Source organism: Mesoplodon densirostris, chromosome 20 (genome assembly GCF_025265405.1).
Source record: "Mesoplodon densirostris isolate mMesDen1 chromosome 20, mMesDen1 primary haplotype, whole genome shotgun sequence".
Lineage (NCBI taxonomy): Eukaryota > Metazoa > Chordata > Mammalia > Artiodactyla > Ziphiidae > Mesoplodon > Mesoplodon densirostris.
In genome coordinates this window covers 31,362,040-31,374,636 of record NC_082680.1, presented here as the reverse complement: position 1 = coordinate 31,374,636, position 12,597 = coordinate 31,362,040, and the positions used below count along the sequence as shown (strand labels likewise).

At 45.4% G+C, this 12,597-nt stretch overlaps 1 protein-coding gene across 1 annotated transcript in view; it reads left to right on the top strand.

The window, feature by feature from the left end:
• Positions 1-12,597, top strand: part of ZMAT4 (zinc finger matrin-type 4) — a 227,602-nt gene that overhangs the window by 121,411 nt on the left and 93,594 nt on the right. The gene's annotated exons all lie outside the window — the stretch shown is intronic.

Below are 12,597 nucleotides of genomic sequence, written 5' to 3'. Positions count from 1 at the left end.
CAGAGCCTCTGACGTCCGGATTATGATTAACATGGGTTATTCAAACTCTGCCTTGGGAGGAACACAAGGGTGCCCGGGACTGGGTCTCCTTGGAGACGGACCTTTCTGGGATGAGTTCTGTGAACTCACGGGCAGGGGCTGGCCACGGAGCCGAGGGCACAAACAGGCTCTGGCGTTTAGGAAACCTGTCAGGAGGAGAGAGACGCAGCCACCAACCCGAGGGCAGGACTCTGCATCTGGGACGGAGGACTGGCAAGCAAACAGAGGAGACAGTAAATCTTTTTCAAGACAAGAACTCGGGCTTCCCTGGTGGCGCAGTGGTTAAGAATCCGCCTGCCAATGCAGGGGACACGGGTTCGAGCCCTGGTCCGGGAACATCCCACGTGCCGTGGAGCAGCTAAGCCCGTGCGCCGCAACTACTGAGCCTATGATCTAGAGCCCGCGAGCCACAACTCCTGAGCCCGCGAGCCACAACTCCTGAAGCCCGTGCACCTAGAGCCTGTGCTCTACAACAGGAGAAGCCACCGCAGTGAGAAGCCCGCGCACCGCAACGAAGAGTGGCCCCTGCTCGCTGCAACTAGAGAAAGCCCGCGTGCAGCAACAAAGACCCAACACAGCCAAAAATAAATAAATAAATAAATAAATTTATATTAAAAAAAAGACAAGAACTCAACATCTCTGAAGGATCAAATAAGGAACCAGACACCAGAATGAAGGCCCAGAAGAGAGTGCCAATCTCAGGTATATGGAAGGAGCTGTGCGATCAGAGTGGAAACACAAAGAGCTAGAAGATTGATGTAAACCTGGCCGCAGGAGGCAGGGATTGGCCCTGGAGGCCCCTCACAGGAGCCGAGTCTGTAGGTGAAGGGGAGCACTTCCCACAGAGCAGGGGAGGATGAGGAACCAGCTGGATGGCTCCATTCTGGGCTCCTGTGCTGTAAGCTGTGCTGGATTTTCCCCGTGGCTGCCTGGGTGCCCTGTAGGGGTATATGTTCAATGGCTGCAGGTCTGCCATTGGTGGGGCCCCAAGGGCACTGTTACTGCCTGGAGGAGACCAAATAGTGTATCCAAATATGCCGACTTCCTAATCCCCAGAACCTGTGAATATGTGTTACAGGACAAGGGGCAACTGAGGTGGCCTATGGAATTCAGTTTTCTGACCTCCAGAATGGTGATATAGTAAAACTGTGCTGCTTTAAACCACAATTTTGTGGTACTTTGTGACAGCAACCAGATGAAACTAACACACCTGGGCTAAGTAAATACTTAGCCAGACAGGGTACTCCTTTATCTATATTTTACTTATTTCACCTTGGGGAGCCTCAAATTCAACATAGGGAACACTGACGTGACTGTTTTCAGAGACTTGCCTGGGGGAAGGAGGTATATCTTTGTATCAGGGCCTTACCCCCAAGTATAACTTATTACTTCGCTGTGCAAGACCACTGCTGACTTTGTCCTGTGGTATTAAGCAGGTCAGTCAGACCCCACCCTTTACTGGCTGAGGACTTCACCTGCCCGGACTGCCCTTTCCCAATCTGTACAATGGGTCTAATGCTGTTACTTATATCAAAGGCTTTGCACAGTGATTATAGGATCTGATTAATAAATGCAAAGTGCTAATCACAGGGCCACATAGAGCTCAGGAAATGTTTTGCTCTGTTTGCTTAGGAAATGAAGCTGTTTTTATTTAGCCTGCTCTGAACTCCGGGCCATATAATTTTGCTCTTGAAATACTTTATTGTCTTGTCATCCAAGGCTGCTTCCCTTGGGTGAATCTACTTTACCAAGAGCACCTCCTGGAGGGAACAGGGCTCCACACTTGTTCTCCTGCATCCTTCCCGGGCACAAGCTTGCGTGTCTTCCATGTCCTTGAAACAGAGAGTGACAGCCCATGTCACCTGGCGTTCTGTTCCTGCCTGAGGACAAGTACGAGTGCAGGTGTAGGGGTCAGGGTACAGATCACAGGAACCTGGGGAGAAGATGAATCAAAACAGCCAGGGAAATCTGCCAAAGGAGACATAATCCAGAGTGACTGGGTAGAGAGGGAGGATGGACAGGAGCTAATAGGACCGAGCAGGAGACCGGATTTTTTTTTTTTTTTTTTTTTTGCGGTATGTGGGCCTCTCACTGTTGTGGCCTCTCCCGTTGTGGAGCACAGGCTCCGGACACGCAGGCTCAGCGGCCATGGCTCACGGGCCCAGCCACTCCACGGCATGTGGGATCTTCCCAGACCGGGGCATGAACCCGTGTCCCCTGCATCGGCAGGCAGACTCTCAACCACTGCGCCACCAGGGAAACGCAGGAGCCCGGATTTGAGCAGAGGGCAAGTCAGAGGGTGGGAGAAGTGGGGCTCTGTGCTGTGCGCAGGGAGGGAGCCATTGGTGGTGTTGGCCTGGGGCGTCCAGGGTGTGGACTAGCCGATTCCGGAAATCATAGGAGGAAGAGGCATAGTCAATGCAGAAGCTTGGGGTGGGGCAGAGGTGGGCTGTGAGATGGGGAGAGCAAAGCAGGGTCCGGGTGAGAGAAACTCAGAGGTGAGGAGGAGGGGCTGAGTCAGGGATCCAAGGGCCGTCGGGTGCGCTGGATGGGAGCAGGGCAGGGCAAACCCAGAGCTGCGGGATTCTGCAAATCCATTTCTGGCTCTGTGGTCCCACCTGCTCCAGCCTCATGTGATGCCACAGGACACCAAGCCCAACGGGTAATTGAAGATTCCACCGATGCCATAAGAGGGGCTGCAGGAAGTCCTACTGGCTCTTCTCAACCAGCTCCAGTCCCACTGACTTTCTGGCCAAAGGTAGTTCCTGCTTCATCAAGCATGGGGCCTTGTTTGGCCATCGATTCACCCAGCAACTCTGGCATTCTGGGACAGAAAATTCCACTCTAAGGGCTCATAGAAGTAGCTCCTCTACGGAAGCTGGAATTCCCTCACCTGGTACCTGCCTCAGGTGAGTTCATAACTTGGAGGTTTTAGTTCATTTTTTTCCTCGCTCAGTTCCTGCCGCCCTTGGTCGTGGGAATGTAAAGGTGGGTAGGACACCACACGCCCTTCTGAGGCTCGCCGTGGAGGAAACGTGGGCCCTTGGCTACAATGAACAACACACTGTGAAGATCTACGGATACACAGGATCTATTGAAGAACAGTTAGAATCATTGCAGTTGGAGAGATCTGAGAAGAATTTAGGCTGAGAGTTGTCCAACTAGGGCCTTAATAACTATATAACCTATGGCGTGGGGTGTTAGGGAGGGTTCTCAGTTTCTCACAGGAGCCCTTTATCTAGCTCAGAGTTTCTAATCTGAGTGGCGCTGACATTTTTTTTTTTTTTTTGCGGTACACGGGCCTCTCACTGTTGTGGCCTCTCCCGTTGCGGAGCACAGGCTCCGGACGCGCAGGCTCAGCGGCCATGGCTGACGGGCCCAGCCACTCCGCGGCATGTGGGATCTTCCCGGACTGGGGCACGAACCCATGTCCCCTGCATCGGCAGGCGGACTCTCAACCACTGCGCCACCAGGGAAGCCCTCGCTGACATTTTTAACTGGCTAATTCTTGGTTAGGGGAGGGGTGCTGTCCTATGCGTTGTACGATGTTTAGCAGCATCGTCCCTGGTCTCCACCCACTAGATGACAAAAGAGCCCCACTAGACATGTGACAATAGGAAATATCTCTAGACATTGCCGGATGTTTCCTGGGGGGCAAAGTTGACCCCAGTTGAGAACCTCTGAGCTAGATCAGGTTTAGCAAACTTTGGCCTGAGAACCACATCTGACCTCTTATTGCCCGTTCTGTGTGGTCTGCAAGCCCCAAATGGTGTTTATGTTTTTAAGCGGTTTAAAAAAGATGAAAAGAAGAATACTTTGTGACACACGGAAAATATAGAAAATTCATATTTCAGTGTTCCATACATAAAGTTTGATTGGAACACGACTGTGCTCATTCACCTGCGCTCTGTCTAGGCTGCTGTTGTGCCATGATGGCAGAGTTGAATCCATAGAATCCACAAAGCCTAAAATATTTGCTCCAATGTCCTTTATGTGGAAGGTTTGCCCACCTCTGATCTAGACAATGAATGATCTCGGGGGGAGAGGTGGCAAGGAGAGAGAGTGGTGGTATTATAGGTGTGTGTGTATAAAATGAAACATTCCCCAGGACCACACACCTTTGAGAAGCTGGGGAGACACCGGATGGGGGTTAGTGGAGAGATCAGGACAGATGGGGGGAAGTTAGAGAGACGAGCCTTGGGGAGGTACCTTGAGAGTAGAGAATGAGGGGAGGCCAGTGGCTCCCTCTTGCTGAGAGCAAGGAATTCTCCAGAGAAGCTGCGAGATGTGAATGATAGCAAATATCTCCACTAGGCCTGAACTTCAAAGACATTTAGAAAACGAAAGAGGTGAGATTATAACCAGATTTTATCAAAATCTTCATATACTTATACCTCCTGATTTTAAATTCTTATTTGAAATCTGAGGTCTGATCTGTATAGTTTCCCAGGGATGCTGTAACAACTTCTCATAAACTGGGCGGCTTAAAATGATAGAAATTTATGCTCACAGTTCTGGAGGCTAGAAGTCTGAGATCAAGGTGTGGACAGGGCCTCGCTCACACTGAGGCTCTGGGGAAAAATCCTTGCCTTCCTTCTGGAGGCTCCTGGCGGTCCTTGGCTTTCTGGATCCATCATCCCAATCTCTGCTTCCATTGTCACATGACCTTCCTCCCTGTGCATCTGTGTGTCCTTTCCTCTTCTCATAAAGATGCCAATTATTGGATCTATGGCTCACCCTAATCCAGTCTGGTCCATCTTAGTCTAAATAATTTTATCTGCAAAAACCCTATTTCCGAATGAGTTCCCATTCTGAAATTCTGAGTGGACATGAATTTGAGGGGAGACACTGTTCAACACAGGATACAACCACCTTCATTTAACTGAAGTCACTGGCCCCGATATTATGCTTGCTAGCTAGTGATTTTCCCCCTTTCTTTTTATGACCAACCCGTACAAACAAGATAATTGAAATAAGAATGAGACTGAGTTCAGACTCAAAATCTTAAAGAAAATCCTAAAAGAAAACATCCTTTAACTGTCCTTTAAAAAGTTTTCTTGAAGAAAATGTAAACGATTTAGAAGAAATTTGAAGCTTAGAATAAAAACTTTAAACTACAGGTATTTCCCGTTGTCTACCATTAATCAAAGTGAGATTTAAGATTATCCATAGTCTATATGGTTAGGTATTATATTTAGGATTAACGGGAAAATTTATTTGTGTTTGTGGCAGAGACATTGCTCATCCAAACACCCTTTGCTTCCTACCTTCCCCAGACTTTCAATTGGTTGAGAGTAGATGTCTTAAGACCGGGCTACAGGATGGAGGAGGGCCATTCAACCTACACTAGACTTTTCAAGAGCAAAAAAGAGGCCTTTATTGTGATACATGGGGGCTATTTGTTACTGCAGAAGAGCCTAATCCATCCTGCTTGATACATTGTCCCTGAAGGTTACTGTTTCACATATAAGCTTTTATGAATACATCCATCATTCTTAGCCAGAATGGATACTGAGCACTTTCTTTTATATAGTTCTCAGACATCACTGGCTTGACAGGTAATGGCATCACATTTAGCAATAACCTTTCTTTCATTTGCCTGTAAGAGTTTGAAGTTGCTGTAGTGTGTGTATATCTTAACCCTAGAAGATGGAGAACAGTTCTGACGTGCTCCAGAGGCATCCTGGCATTACCTCTGTGTTGATGACTGCACATACAAGACTTACTGGCACATAGTAGGCATTTAATAACTGAACATAGATGACTGAAAATTGGAAGCATGGATTAGAATAAGGATAGGCATTTAAATATCTATAGCTTGGTTTTCAAATTGTTACCTTGGTCATTTAAATTTGAGTTCAGTATGAAGATCAAAGGCAGTGGTTTGCCAATTTGACAAGATGTGGCATGCCTGGCCACTTGCTTGAGTTAAAAAAAACCAAAATTGGTGAAACACAGAATAAAGTAGAGGGCAAACATAGGCTTGGAAATCAGACTCAGCTTTAAATTCTGGTTCTATCTGTGTGAATTTTACAAGTGATTTTAAGTTCTCAGCCCTCAATTTCATATTGGTAAGATTATGGGGATACTGAGATTATATAATTATTATAATAAAGGAGGAAGAAAATATATCTAAAATACTTAACTATAGAGCCTGCCACATGATTAAGTATTAAATGAATATATGATTGTGTATAAATACTTACATAAGTATACACAAACACACAATCCTCATTATTTGTGGGATTTTGTATCTGTGAACTCACCTACTCACTAAAATTTATTTTTAACCACAAAATCAGCACTTATGGCATTTCATGGGCACTCACAGATGTGTGCAAAGTGGTGAAACATTTGAGTTGCCCCATGTGTATGTTCTCAGCTGAAGGCAACCCTCTATCTTCGAAATTTCAACCCTCATACTGCAAACAAGTGCCTTTTTTTTTTTTTTTTTGCGGTATGTGGGCCTCTCACTGTTGTGGCCTCTCCCGTTGTGGAGCACAGGCTCCGGACACGCAGGCCCAGCGGCCATGGCTCACGGGCCCAGCTGCTCCGCTGCATGTGGGATCTTCCCAGACTGGGGCATGAACCCGTGTCCCCTGCATCGGCAGGCGGACTCTCAACTACTGCACCACCAGGGAAGCCCACAAGTGCCTTTTTTTGCAATCTATTTCTTGCCAGGTGTTTTGCATTTTTGTGCTTTTTGTTGAAAATTTTGCCGTTTAAAATGGCTCCCCGGGACGGCCCTGGAGTGCTGTCTAGTTTTCCTAAGTGCAAGAAGGCTGTGATGTGCCTTACAGGGAAAATGTGTGTGTTTAGATAAGCTTTGTTCAGGCATGAGTTGTAATGTGTTGGCTTTGAGTTAAATGTTAGTGAATCAAAAATATATATTAAAGAAGGTGTCTTTAAACAGAAGCACACGTAAAACAAGATTCTATATTGACCAGTTGATCAGAGTGTGACCACAAGCTCACAGGAACCTAACTCTATTTCCCCAAGGAATACTCGGTCAGTATTTACTAATTCAGTATTCTTGGAGAGTTTCTAGGATATAACTGCCACGGATAACAAGAATCAACTGTCTACATGACAAAAGTTACTTTATATTCATTACATTTATAAACTGTAGCTTTCAAAAAGCCTTTTCATCTCTCAACAATGAAGCAAAAATATATTGTATTTTAAAAGATCCTGCCCTGTGGTAAAACTGTAGTAGAGTAGGCTGAATCTAACCTAATGATATATATATATATATATATTTTTTTTAACCTAATGATAAAATCAGTGATCATAACTGATAAGTGTTAAGATATTATCTCACCCTGGATTTCCCACCCCCGGAAAAGAAAGATACTATCTCAGAAATATTACCTTCATTGTTTCATTTAATCTTCATAATAAATACAAAGTATTATTAGCTCCATTTTGTTGATGAAGAAACTGAGGCTGTATAGGGTAAGGTGACTTGCCTGGTGTCACATAGTGAAATATATAATCAGAACTTGAACCCAGGATTTCTGATTGCATTTTCTAAGGCTTTTCCCTTGATCTCTAGGTGAGGATAAGTAATTCTTTGTAAAATGATCTACAGACATTTGCTTACCTAACGAACAGCACAGTTCAGTCCCCAAGACTCTCACTAAGATGACTGGAAGCAATAAAGCCACAAAGACAGATATTTATACACCTTCAATCAAGAATGTCTCTCAATTTAAAAAAAATGAAGCTCAAAAAAAATAATTTCTCATTTGTGGGAACAGTGAACCACTGTGTGGGGAAAGAAATAGACAAGCAATGATCTTGTCCACTCTGCTTGTCCCGTGTGTGGGTGTATTTATCGTATATTCCTCTTCTGAAATCTTGTTGCTTCTCTCCTTTTTTCCCCTTATTTTCTATTGAAAACGAGACAGAGATTTAGAACTTTTCCATAAATTTCTATGGCTGATACCTAGTTGCTTATTTGAGTTCTCTGTTGAATGAATAAAGAAAAGGGTATTCTGGATCTGTTTGAAACTTAAATAAATTCACGTTTTGAATAATATATGCATTTAAGGGCTTCCCTGGTGGCGCAGTGGTTGAGAGTCCGCCTGCCGATGCAGGGGACACGGGTTCGTGCCCCGGTCCGGGAAGATCCCACATGCCGCGGAACGGCTGGGCCTGTGAGCCATGGCCACTGAGCCTGCGCGTCCTGAGCCTGCGCTCCGCAACGGGAGAGGCCACAGCAGTGAGAGGCCTGCGTACCGCAAAAAAAAAAAAAAAAAAAAAAAAAAAAATATATATATATATATATATATATATATATATATATATATATGCATTTCAGATCCAATCAGTGCCTCACATTTGCATTGAAGGTTTTCTCCACCCCAGCAGTTCTATCATCTGAATCAGGTTATTTGGTGTGCCTGGCATAACCTGTCTAGGTACTTGTTTTAATAGATGCAAACAGTAGTTTGTCAAACAGGCAGATCTTCGTAGTGGTGTGTTTTCTTTTAAATTAGGAAAGCTGGCTTGTTCTAAGGCATTGTCCTCACATCAGTGCACTTGTTCCGATGATGACTGTGGCTTTTCAGATGCTTGTAAATGCAACAAGTAATAGATTCATAGAGTTGCAGAACTGGAAGGCTCTTAGCAGTTATTATTTCAACCACCTCATTTTCCCGATGAGGACACTGAAGTCTAGAGAGATGACATTATTTGCCCCAAGTGATAAAACTGGTTGATGGCAAAGAGGCTTCTCTTCTCTTGCAGTGATCTTTCCCTGGTGTCACACTGTCAGGAGAAAACACACACGTCAGGCCGCTGACTACCCTATAGGGAATCAGGTTTTAAATGAATTTGCATGAGAGGTACGCCAGATTCTTTTGGTCATGCTTTTGTACAGTGGATCATAAGAGGCTTGGAACAATGATTAGATCAAGGCTACTGTCTTTTTATTTTATATTTGATGACCAGTAAAGGAATGCATCGGTGATTGGGTAGAATTAGAGATTTCAACAATGAGGCTGCCTCCCAGCTGAGTTTCACAAATCTTTAAAAATACCGCAAGCTCAGTTTTCTCCTCTGGGTGATCCAAGAGCAGTAGAAGATAGTTGATGATTTCGGCAGCTTTTATGATGCAGTTATACCTTTATTCCAGAAAGTATCCTTTGACACATTTTTAGGAACGAATAGAGTAGACCAATAAAACAATCAATTTCCTGCGCTTATTCTGAAACTGTCAGTAAGAGGCATGGTCAGGACTTGGCATCCACACAGAATGCATTATGATTCAGAAAACTGTGAGTGAGAGATTTTCTGGCAACAACTCTTAAATTATTGACTAAAGACAAGAACCCTAAAACTGTCTAGTTTATGAAATCGAGAAGGCACTTGTAAAGTAAGCATTCCACCTAAAATAATTGGGAGTCAATGTCCCAGACTGTATTCTCATCCTCTGAAACATCTATGTATTTTAAACATCAGCCTTAAAAGTCTTGCTTAACACTCAGTTTGGTTTCTTCAATAATCAGGTGCAGTAAGTGTGAATTACTGGATAGTACTTGAGTGCCACACATATTAAATTTCTTTATATTTAAAAAATCAATTTACAAGACTTCTGTCCTCTAGCCTTGAAGCTTGGTGAGAAGGCCAGTCTTGGTCATTCTTTGGGGTACCCTCTCTGTCTTCAGGGCCACACAGGGGCCTAGAAGCATGTGGGTACCCCCAAAGTGGTCCCTCAGCCTGTAGGCGCTGGCTACTTTCTGATCACCCAGGAGGCTGCTGGGTGCTGGGCTTCCACAGGTTCAAGGTGAAGACCCAGGACTTCCTCAGAAGTGGGTCTCACTTTCCTCTCTGCCTGTGCAGACTGGCCTATTACTCAAGGTCAGTGACTTTCCTTGGTGGTTTCAACCCCTCTGTGCCAAGCTAGGCTTTAAAAGAGAAGGCTGTGGTCCCATTGTAGACATTTCCGGGACATCCTGCCACCTTGGACACACAGGTCTCTATCCATATGTACAATCCTCTTTTTTCCTAGTCCCTAGCAATCCCTTTCCTGACATCAGTCACACGCCTCTGACACTCAGGTCCCTTTGCCTCTCAGCCAGCCCGGAACAAATGCATGGGTTCCTTCTCTCGTGGAGGTGAGGAAAACCACAGCTTCAAGGGTCTCATGTTGGAATGCGATAGAAAAGCATCTTTCCTCTTCATGAAGTGAGTCTACAGGAAAACACAATTTCTCCAGGGGTTATCCTGCATTATAAATTGTCATGTGATCCAGACACCAAGCAAGTTTCCCTGTCCGAAAACAGGTAGATGACATTTCATGCTTTCTTACTGTATGATCAGCCTTCCGAGGAGCTGCTTCTCCTGTGTAGGATTTCCTGCTGAGTGACTCTCTTCACTTGTCTCATGGGCACACACTCGTTTATGGCTTTAATGGAAAATCCATCTAGGTTTTCTTTCTTTTTTTTTTTTTTTTTTGCGGTATGCGGGCCTCTTACTGTTGTGGCCTCTCCTGTTGTGGGGCACAGGCTCCGGACGCGCAGGCTCAGCGGCCATGGCTCACGGGCCCAGCCGCTCCGTGACATGTGGGATCCTCCCAGACCGGGGCACAAACCCGTGTCCCCTGCATCGACAGGCGGACTCTCAACCACTGCGCCACCAGGGAAGCCCCATCTAGGTTTTCAAGAGGATGTTGTCTACTGTGATGGGGCAGGAGTTGCATCCACTCTTATAATTAGCGATACTGGCTAAAGACACCACCTGGGACTTCCAAGTGCAGCCCTCAAAACCGAAAGCTACAAAGGTCTTTGGAAGCCAGGAGCCCTCGGTCACGGGAAGGCATGATGGCCACTCTGTCCCACCTGCTGGAATCAGTTACCCGGGCAGCAGGAGTCTGGGGTTAAAGGCCTCCTCATGAATTCTCACCGTAATTACATCTCGATTAGTGCAAAGTGCTAATCATGACATCTTCATTTTGCTTTTCAGTCAATAGAGCGGATGAAATATTAATACTTGAATTTTCATTTTCAGATAGTAGAACTAATAGATCAAGAATGCTGATGGGCAAGGGAGGCGAAAACTAACTCTGGCAATGTTTTCCTTGATCTTTCTTAATACCAAGGGGAGGGGATTTTTAGTCAAAATAAGTCAGAAAGAAAGATGTCCATATATCTGTTTAACCCTCATGATTTAATATTCAAGAATTTTGCTTTTTGGAAAAAAAATGTTATGTTTCATCCAGAGACTCGTTATACCTAGGAATTCACAGAATCTGGACTTAGGATCTTATCTATCTATCTGTTGCCAGTAAGGCTCCATTTCATTCTAAGTCCCAGTATGTGGTGTGATTGAAACCCTCTTCCCCTCCCCCACTGGGTATTAATAATGCTCACATTCTGTAAACCTCCCTCAGGTCCCCGTCCCAGGGCCAGGGAGCCTGCTTCACATCAGGCGTGAAGTCCCTTAAGCTACCTGTCTTCCAAAGGCCTCCTGTTCCAGACTCAATCTGTTTCCCTCTTTGAGCAGCTTTGGAGAACAGCTGGCCGTTGGTCCAAATGCCATAGTCCTCTATGAGTCTCAAGATTTATAAGTCTGCAGCCTCCTTTCTTCTGGTGCAGCCATTCCAAATCCTTTAACCATCACTGACGCACCCTTCTTCCATGAGCCATCTCTCTGGATCTTATGTATCATTCTACAACGTGTGCCCTTTACTTTGGTAACCAGACACTTAAGAGAAGCGACCTGAACATTTCATTACCACTACGTCAGCTTATTCTCACCCAACACTGCCCTTTCTCATGCTCACCACGTTCCCGGTCTTTGCTGGGCCAGCCTCTGGGCCCACTTGTGGCAGGACTAAAATCAGCTCAGCAGGGAGCTCAGTTTGATGCTCTGTGACCACCTAGAGGGATGGATTGGGGAGGGTGGGAGGGAGACGCAAGTGGGAGGGGATGTGGGGATATATGTATACATATAGCTGATTCACTTTGTTGTACAGCAGAAACTAACACACCATTGTAAAGCAATTATACTCCAATAAAGATGTTAAAAAAATAAAGTCAGTGTGGGACAGTGGAAAAACATGGAGCTGGAGTTAGGAGATCTGAGTTCCAGTCATAGTTTCCTCTGTGGCCAGGATGCTTGGGAACTAACATCCACCAAGCAGGTACTTTGAATCCTCACAGCAACGATATGAGGTTGAACAAGTAGCCCCATTTTATTGTCTAATTAGAAACCCCACCCTGAGTTGTGGTTGGACTTCATTTAAAAACCATGTTATTTTTTTATTCCCATTGTCTCTTTTGATTTGTTTTTTAAAGAAATCTTCTGTAGAATTAATGCAACGTAGTAAAATAGTTATAAATTTTTTTAATTTTTTTTTTTTTTTTTTTGCGGTACGCGGGCCTCTCACTGTTGTGGCCTCTCCCATTGCGGAGCACAGGCTCCGGACGTGCAGGCTCAGCGGCCATGGCTCACGGGCCCAGCCGCTCCGCAGCATGTGGGATCTTCCCAGACCGGTGCATGAACCCGTGTCCCCTGCATCGGCAGGCGGACTCTCAACCACTGCGCCACCAG